Source organism: Musca domestica, unplaced genomic scaffold, assembly GCF_030504385.1.
Source record: "Musca domestica strain aabys unplaced genomic scaffold, Musca_domestica.polishedcontigs.V.1.1 35, whole genome shotgun sequence".
NCBI classification, from domain to species: Eukaryota; Metazoa; Arthropoda; class Insecta; order Diptera; family Muscidae; genus Musca; species Musca domestica.
The window spans coordinates 8,073,149-8,082,168 of record NW_026712315.1 but is presented as its reverse complement, the minus strand read 5'-3'; the positions used below and the strand labels follow the sequence as shown (position 1 = coordinate 8,082,168).

Sequence of the window (9,020 nt, the reverse complement as noted above, 5' to 3'; positions counted from 1 at the left end):
AGTGGTAAGAATTTAATTTCCTCTATCATTCTCTTTGAGTCCATGGCCTACGTTTTGATGCCCTCTTTAGCTAAGTAATTCAATTTTTCAATTATTTCAGATTGATAAAGTCCTGTGGAAACATTTGCAACAGAAGCCGGTACTTAATGCTTTGGGATTTTTTGCACTGGACCAGAGAACATTATTCCAGGTGAGTTAGACAAATTCCTATTCTATTCTAAAAATTCTTAAAAAAATAATATAATTAACCCTTTCCCTTTCAGCTGCTGGCATCAATAATGAATTATTTAATAATCATGATGCAATTTCATGAACTGAGCAGACAAATCTCCGAAAATGAAAAGCATGGGGGATAACAATGCACCCATTAGCTATACAGCGCCCATTCGTCAATTCTTTATTAACTTTGTAAAACGAATAAAAATATTATGTTTATTAAACTCAAACACTTCACTACAAATATGTAATTGTTTTCTTAAAGAAAACATTTTTATATAAAAGTATCTGAATTCAAGCGTTATTCACGTTAAAAAATCTTTAAAACAAAAAAAGAACAAAAGAACAAAAAGCCGGAGATGCCGTTATATCATTATACAAGGTGAGATAAAAAAAAACTCCAACAAAGTCAAACGTCATAATATATATTTTTTTTTTATAAAATTTATTGAATGAAAACAAAAAAGGTCGGAAATAGCATCAAATTTTTAAGTAAGATTAGATTTGTTCGAATTGGTCTCTTTTGGGACGAATTATGGCCTTCAAACGGCCAATGAAATCGTCACACGCTGCCCGAATGTTGCTCTGCGGTATTTTGGCCCATTCCCGGCGAAGCGCATGCTTGAGGTGATCGACACTTTGGTATTTTTTACTACCAACATTGCTTTCCAAAATACTCCAGACATAGTAGTCCAACGGATTGGTATCCGGAGATCCTGTGTGAACGAGTGGAGAGCGGAGACCGGTAGGTATTCACATATACAAAAACGAGAACCTATACATACAATGTTTCGCCACCGGAGCTAGACCTACAAATACAAATTTTTAGACAACTCCGTAAAAAATTGTCGGTAAAATCATCAAATTACCGAATATCAGGAGATACCGTTATATGGCGGCTATACCAAAACGTGGACCGATATATCTCATTTTCAATATCAATCATCACAGAGACAATACAAATTGTTCTGCTAAGTTTGAAGCTCTCAACAGGCAGACAGACGACAGACAGATGGCCATCTTTAAATCGACTTAAAATCGAATCGAATTTTATGCTCATCATAAATAGAATATACCTTCCTTTTCAAGGTGGAGGAAGATGATAAGGCTGGGTGTTTGGAATTCATACTTAAAGAATACAAAAAATGGAAAATGGATATTGGACAAACGGAAACGGAGCTAGAAAAGTTCTAAAACTTCTAAAATGGTACAATTTGGTGAAGCTGGTATGACAATCAGGGTTGGAAAGTAAGTTTGATATGGATCTTGGTTTTGGAAATGTTTACTACGAGTGGTCTGATATATTTCATCTTCACACCAGATTATGCGTCAGTAGAAATATTGTGATGTGTGAAATTTGAAGAGAGTCGGTTATATATTTTACAAATTATAAGAGATATAATTATTCAAAATTTTGACCCTTTGTGGCGGAGGTACCAGAAGGAGTGGACAAGTATTGCCCATCTCCGAAATCGATCTAAGTTTGATAATAATACTACGGTGTACCAAATATGGACCAAATCGGTTACTCCCTTCAAGATTTATCGTGCGACCCAGCCAGACATCGGACATCGCTAGATCGGCTCCAAATGTCCTGAAACAGATTTGGTCCAAAGAGACCTAGGGTATAAGAACGTTATTTCGACTAGACACGTTTTGACCGAACCCTCTCTAGCCATATGGCTGAGGGTATAATAAAAGTGCTGAATGGTACCATCTTTGGTATTGATGAAGGAATAGACATAAAATTCTGGCATTAGATATTTAGATTGCTGATGTGTTTGAGATTTGGCGGTTGTTTGGAAATGTGTCCTATATTTGTACCGAAAATTAATAAATCCTACTAAATTTGGTATTGGGTAAAGGAATGGAACTGGAACTCTCAAATTTGATATTGAGGTCTCTATTGGTATCTGGAATTGAGATATGGAGGTGGTTTGGGAAATGTGTATTATATTTGTACAGAAAGTACCGAAAGCAGAGTTTTGATAAACGAGATAAAATTCTGAAAGTTGATATTTAGGTTACCGTTGGTATCAGAGGTTGAGATTTAGAGTTTGTTTTTAAAATGAATTTAGTATAAAACAAGTAAAAAAGCTGCCGGGTCGAACTTTTAATACCCTCCACCATTTGGTACAAATTTGGCAATTTCCAAAAAAAAAACCGTTAAAAATTCTGTTAAGATCTTAAAAATACCGAATGCTTATACGACGACGTGGGCCTGCATAGGCAACTTTTGTCATAAATTATTACAATATTTAAATGCGAAACTTGAAGAAAAATCTGTTTATAATGTAGCTAAAATCGTCAAAATACCGAACATGGGGGGTACCGTTATATGGGGGCTATACGAAGACGTGGACCTGCACAGACAATTTTCTGGCATGGGCTGAACCATTACGAACTTCACATGCGAAATTTGAAACAATTCCTGTAAATAATGTCGCTAAAATCATTAAAATACCGAATATCGGGGGTACCGTTATGTAAGGCTATATGAAGACGTGGACCTACATGTCTCATTTTTTGACTTTGGATGAAGTATCCATTACGAACTTCAAATACCAAATTTGAAACGATTCCGATAAACAATGTCGCTAAAATCATCAAAATACTGAATATCGGGGGGTACCGTTATATGGGGGCTATATGAAGACGTGGACCTGCACAGATAATTTTCTGTCTTAGGCTGTAGTATCCATTACGAACTTCAAATACCAAAATTGAATTAATTCCAGTGAATAATGTCGCTAAAATCATCAAAATACCGAATATCGGGAGGTACCGTTATATGGGGGCTATATAATAACTTGGACCTACATGGCCCATTTACGAACTTAACCTGCCTACTGGGAAAATATACATGTGTGCAAAATTTTAGCCTTCTATCTCAATTTTTTCGAAAGATAGCGTGATTACAAAAGCAGACGGATAGACAGACAGACAGACAGACAGACGGACATAGCTAAATCTTCTTAGAATTTTACGCTGATCAAGAATATATATACTTTGTTGGGTCTGACATGAATATTTCGAGGAGCTACAAACGGAATGACAAAATTAATATACCCTCCATAGTATGGTGGAGGGTATAAAAATACAAAAATGTCAAACCCCATAATTCTTGCATTTTTTTAATTTTATTGAATGAAAGCAACAAATGTCAGATATAGCATTAACATTTAGAATAAGTTTAGATTTGTTCGAATTGGTCACTTTTGGCACGAATTATGGCTTTCAAACCGTCACACGCTGCCTGAATGGTGCTCTGCGGTATTTTGGCCGATTTCCGGCGAAGCTCTAGCTTGAGGTGATCGACACTTTGGTATTTTTTAGTGCCAACCTTGCTTTCCAAAAAGCTCCAGACACAATAGTCCAACAGATTGGCATCCGGAGATTTTTATGGCCATTGTGCGCTGGAAATTAAGCGATGAACCTGATTTTGTAACCATTCTTGGGTGGCGCGTACTGAGTGCCATGATGCTGAGTCCTGTTGGAATTTCCAGAATATTTTCGTGATAATATTCAACATTTATTCTGATGCCACGGTCGATTGATACGAGCGGAGAACGACCATCGGCTGTTATGACGACCCACACCATAACCATGGCCGGCGCTTGAGTTCTGGTGGCCAACCGAAGGTGCACATTTTCAGCTGACCTCTATGGAAAGTAAACACGATCATTTTGTTTGTTTACAAACTGTTGGACAACGAATGTTTTCTTATCGAAGAAAACCAAATTCGACAGTTCACCACTTTCGGTCAAACGAAGTAACTCATTAGCTCTTTTGAGTCTATTTTCTTTCTGTTGCGGTGTAAGTTCTTGCACTTTTTGGAATTTAATTTTTCAATATTTATCGAATGGAGTATTGCGATATGTTCAGCTTACGAGCTACTGCGACGCGGGTTTTGATCAAGTCGCTTCTTTTCTTTTCGAACCATGTCTGCTAATGTTGCTGTTTTTCTGTCTTCCGCTCACTTCCTTAACGTCGGGCTACGCTACCAGTATCACGGTAACGAGTGATGGTACGAGACACAAAAGATAGCCAAATATAAAAAAATCACACTATCACGCTTGAATTCCAACGCGAATAACTTTTTTTCTGGAAAATTCTCACCAAAATGCTTTTATACGCTTGTAAACAATATAATGAGCTGTCACCGGAATAATTTTAACAACTGTCGGACGAGTGGCTTAGGAATGACGGCAGTCTGAAATTGGTTAAAGTTTTTTCACCTCACCCTGTAATTGTAATAAATGGTACTAAATTTGGAATTGGGTATTTCGAAATACGATATTTGAAGATCGTAATAACTGCCAATTCATGCTGCAGAAATTATAGGTTCACCCGGGTACCTTACGATATTCGGTATCTACCGATTTTAGTGACACTTTTGAACGGAATGTTGGTATTGTAAAGTTGAAGCACATAGGAAACCGAATATAGTTATTTCGATTAAATACATCAAACTTATAAATTATCGCTACAAATTACATTTATATAATCTAATAACAAATTGAATTTTGGGAAATATTTATAATTTTAAAATTTTGATTAAGTACTACCATCAATTGACATTAAATGTTTTTAAAACACATGATTTGTTTACTACAATTCATTAACCCCTCAGGATTGATTATCCGTGACACTTTCCATTTCCTTAAATTGCACCAGAACCAACATTATGCTTATAATAAAAGCCAAACACTGCAAATAAAATGAATATATATTCTTAATTGTAATTTATGTCATATATTTATATCTACAAACCTGGAAAACAGACTTTCGTGAAATTACAAAAAATCCCATGGCGTTGAGGATTGGTTTTTCGTGCAAATTTATCCACAAAAATTTATCAATCTAGAAAATGAAAAATAAATGTTAATAACAAATAAAATTGATTTTCAATTATACCATTCTCTTGAACTGACAATCCATAGTTGACATTCGACACAAAATCTTGGAGGTTTCCCTGACCTGTTAAAAAAGAAAAAAAATAAAGTAAATCCATTCACATTCACATGAGATACTAAAGCTACAATTATTTTCAATTATTACAATTATTAAAATATACTCATCTTGGCCAGGAAATCTTGAAAAGGTAGAGCCACCCAGGAAATTGTTGAAAAATATTAAAAAAAAATCCACAATCAAGGGAGTTTTACAAAAGTTGATGGTTTTTGCAATTTCATCCCATTTGATTTGGTGCACAACAAGAAGAAAAACGACCGAAGTTATAAATGGGAGCTATATCCAAATCTGAACCGATCTGGATATTTGGCAAATGTATTTCTGAGCTATATTTGAAATATTTCCCCGAAAATTGTTGTTACGGAGTGCATATTACGGCTTTGAAGAACAAAAATAACAAATCGGATAAACAATATATATGGGTGCTATAGCTGAACCGATATCTGAACCGATTTTCACCAAATTTGACATACTTATTTCTAGGATAAATTTGGTCGTAAGTGGCAAATTCTATCCCATTTAAGCTAATATTACACGTTTGGTACACAATAAAAGGCAAATCGGACGAAGATATACAGGTCGAGCTACAGCAACAAAGTCAAACGCCATAATTTTTATTTATTTTTTTTTTTTTAAATTTTATTGAATGAAAGCAACAAATGTTGGAAATAGCATCAAATTTTAGAATAAGTTTAGATTTTTTCGAATTGGTCCCCTTTGGCACGAATTATGACCTTCAAAGTGCCAATGAAACCGTCACACGCTATCCGAATGTTGCTCTGGGGTATTTTGTTCCATTCCCGGCAATGCGCTTTTGAGGTCATTGACACTTTGGTATTTTTAGTGTCAACCTTGTTTTCCAAAATACCTCCCCCACAATAGTCCAACGAATTGGTATCCGGAGATTTTGGTGGCCATTGTGTGCTGGAAATGAAGCGAAGAACCTCAGATTGTAACCATTTTTAGGTGACGCGTGATGGACAACAAATGTTTTCTCATCGGAGAAAACCAAATTCGACAGTTCACCACTTTCGGCACTTTTTAGAATTTCAATGGCTTTACCCCGAGCTCATTTTCAATATTTGCTGAATGGAACATTGCAATATGTTCAGCTCACGAGCCATGTTTCGACCACTGCGACGCTGCTTTCGATCAAGACGCTTCTTTACTTTTCGAACCATTTCTGCTAGTGTTGCTGTTTTCTTCCGTCCACTTCCTTGACATCGGGCTACGTTACCAGTATTTATTCTATCGGATTTATTCACATTTAAATGCTGGAGTGCTCTAACGGAAGCCACTTGTGGTTTTCCAGCCAAATACAAAAAAACACTATCTCGCTTGAATTTTATCACGAATATTTTTATTCTGGAAAATCCTAAACAAATTGCTTTGTACAATATAAAGAGCTGTCACTGGTTTAATTTATAACAGCTGTCGGACGAGTGGCTTAGAAATGACAGTAGTCTGATGTTGGTTGCAGTTTTTTCATCACACCCTGTATAAGGAAGCTAAATCTAAATTTTGACCGATTATCTTCAATAGGGTTCGTCCTTGGGTCCAAGAAATGACTTGTGCAAAATTTCATTGGACCGGACAATAAATGCGACCTGTACTTTGTTCATAAAAATACAAGGACATACGGACGGACGGACGGACAAGCATAAATCGACTCAGAATGAGATTGTATGCAAATAATTAAATTGGAGGTGTGAGGTATAAAAATCCATGATTATTGGAAAAGATACAATGCCTGATTTTTTAAAATATTTTTAATGGATTCACTATTTTTGACCGACAATTCCTTTGACCCAAAAAAAATTAAAAACTTCGAAAATATTTTTAAAAAAAAATCCACCCTTCTGTATTTCTCAAAAATTGTTGCCTGAAAAATACTTTTCAAAAATCTACAAATCTTTATTTTTAACAGCACATATGGAGTTTTTAAAAAAAATCACGGCCATTGAGTCAAAAAATTTAAATTTGGAAAATTGGGACGAAGTTGTGTTCTATAACCATTGATGTGATTTGTAATTTTTAAAATTTTGACGTTTTTTGTTATAGCTGATTAAAATATTTTCATTTTTTAATTATTCTAAATTTACAAAATTCTTAATCCATTAAGATTAGAAATTTTGAAAATTTTAATTGGGAAAATTAGGACGTGTTTGTGGACTCTATTCACTATTGATGAGATTCATATATTTTTTTAAATATCGACGTTTTTGTTACAGCTGATTAAAATATTTTTTTTTTTTTAATATTCTAAATTTACAAAATTCCAAATCCGTTGAGATTAGAATGCTGGAATACCTTATATAACCTCTGCCATATTTACCTCTCTATTGAATCCATCACAGGCCGACATTGCATGAAATATTCTCAGAATCGGCGAATTCCATATCACATTATTGAATGTTATCAAAATATAATACCATGCAGGCCTTTCATTCCATTTGACCATATATTGCGATACAATGTAAAACGGACCACTGGCTCCCGTTGCCATCACAAATCCCACGATCAGCAAAAATACAAAACCATGATTGTGATTCAAATCTCGTAAGCCAAGATGAAGCAACATGTTACGTTTCGACAAAATGTTTTGAAACTTTTCAAAATCTACAAATGACAATGTTTGCAATTCTTGGTTTAGGTATCGCATAGATTTCTGCATAATTCGCATAACACTTAAATGCATCAGGACAAGGATGCCAGTTATCCATGCCGTTGAAATGAACACCAACATATAGGAGAATGTGGTGACCAATGGCATTTCGCTGAAGGCAAATATGAAGAGATACATCCATGTGGAAATTGCACAATTTAAAAAGTACATCAAATAATATTTTCGATGTTGCCATGAAGCGGTCTCCCTGCCGCATTCATGATGAAATTTGAAAATTATCTGCAGAAATTCAAAGTTTCTTCGTTGTTGGATGTAAAAGTACCAGTAGAGTATCAGTAGCAATAAGGCACTCAGTTCGAAATGCACTACAAAGAATCGATCTCCAATTTTATTGAAACTATTCATTCGAAACTCCTTGGCCGAGAGAATACCACAAACCAGCATTAGACAGGTTAGAATGTGAACAAAAACGACAGTGCACAGAGCTTGGATTCTATGCCATTTGCTTTGGCTAAGTACCCATTCGTTGTCACACCGATAACTACAACAAACAAGACCGAATATATTTAAAGTTTTCACATGAAAGTAGAGGTCACACACTGACGACATATTCCATGTCACTAAAGTTCGTCGCAGTTCATTGTTTGTTGGATGGCAGGTAGTTGTTTGGGCATATGTTTCAGTAATTAAACACTGCATAATTAAATACATTGGTATTCACATTAATTTAGCAATTGTTTTGAATTAGATCAGATTACATTCGACCCATGTAAATGCCATTTCAGAATAAAAAGGTAAAAGTATATTAGAATTAACCATTTTTTAAATGGTTAGGAAGAATATCAATGCCAAAATGCGAAAAACTGTTATAAATTCTGTTGGACTATAAAGAAGGGCTCTTCAAGAACTTTCATAGCGACAATCCTGGATTTCTAGAGAATATTTTTCAAGCAATTTCATTGTCACAATCCTAGATTTCTAGAGAATATTTATATGCCGACAATAGTAGGTTTCTAAAGGATATTTTCTAAGGACCTTAATGGCGACAATCGCAGATTTATAAAGAAATGTATATAAAAATCTTCAGAAATACAATGACATATTTCTAAATTTTCTATATTTTATTTCTATAGAATATTTTTCAGAGACTTTCGTGGCGACCATCGTGGATATCTAAAGAATATTTTTGAAGGACTTTCTTGGC

General features: G+C 34.9%; 2 long non-coding RNA genes across 2 annotated transcripts; both read right to left on the bottom strand.

Annotated features, from left to right (window-relative positions):
• Positions 1–625: 625 nt before the first annotated feature.
• LOC131803877 (uncharacterized) lies at positions 626–1,500 on the bottom strand. The gene is made up of 2 exons (XR_009342808.1): positions 1,086–1,500; positions 626–1,025 (listed from the first exon to the last, which is right to left on the bottom strand). It is a non-coding gene; the product is annotated as an uncharacterized LOC131803877 (long non-coding RNA).
• Positions 1,501–4,752: 3,252 nt separating this feature from the next.
• Positions 4,753–5,207, bottom strand: LOC131803885 (uncharacterized). Its single transcript, XR_009342815.1, has 3 exons — positions 5,134–5,207; positions 4,990–5,079; positions 4,753–4,926 (listed from the first exon to the last, which is right to left on the bottom strand). It is a non-coding gene; the product is annotated as an uncharacterized LOC131803885 (long non-coding RNA).
• Positions 5,208–9,020: the final 3,813 nt, after the last annotated feature.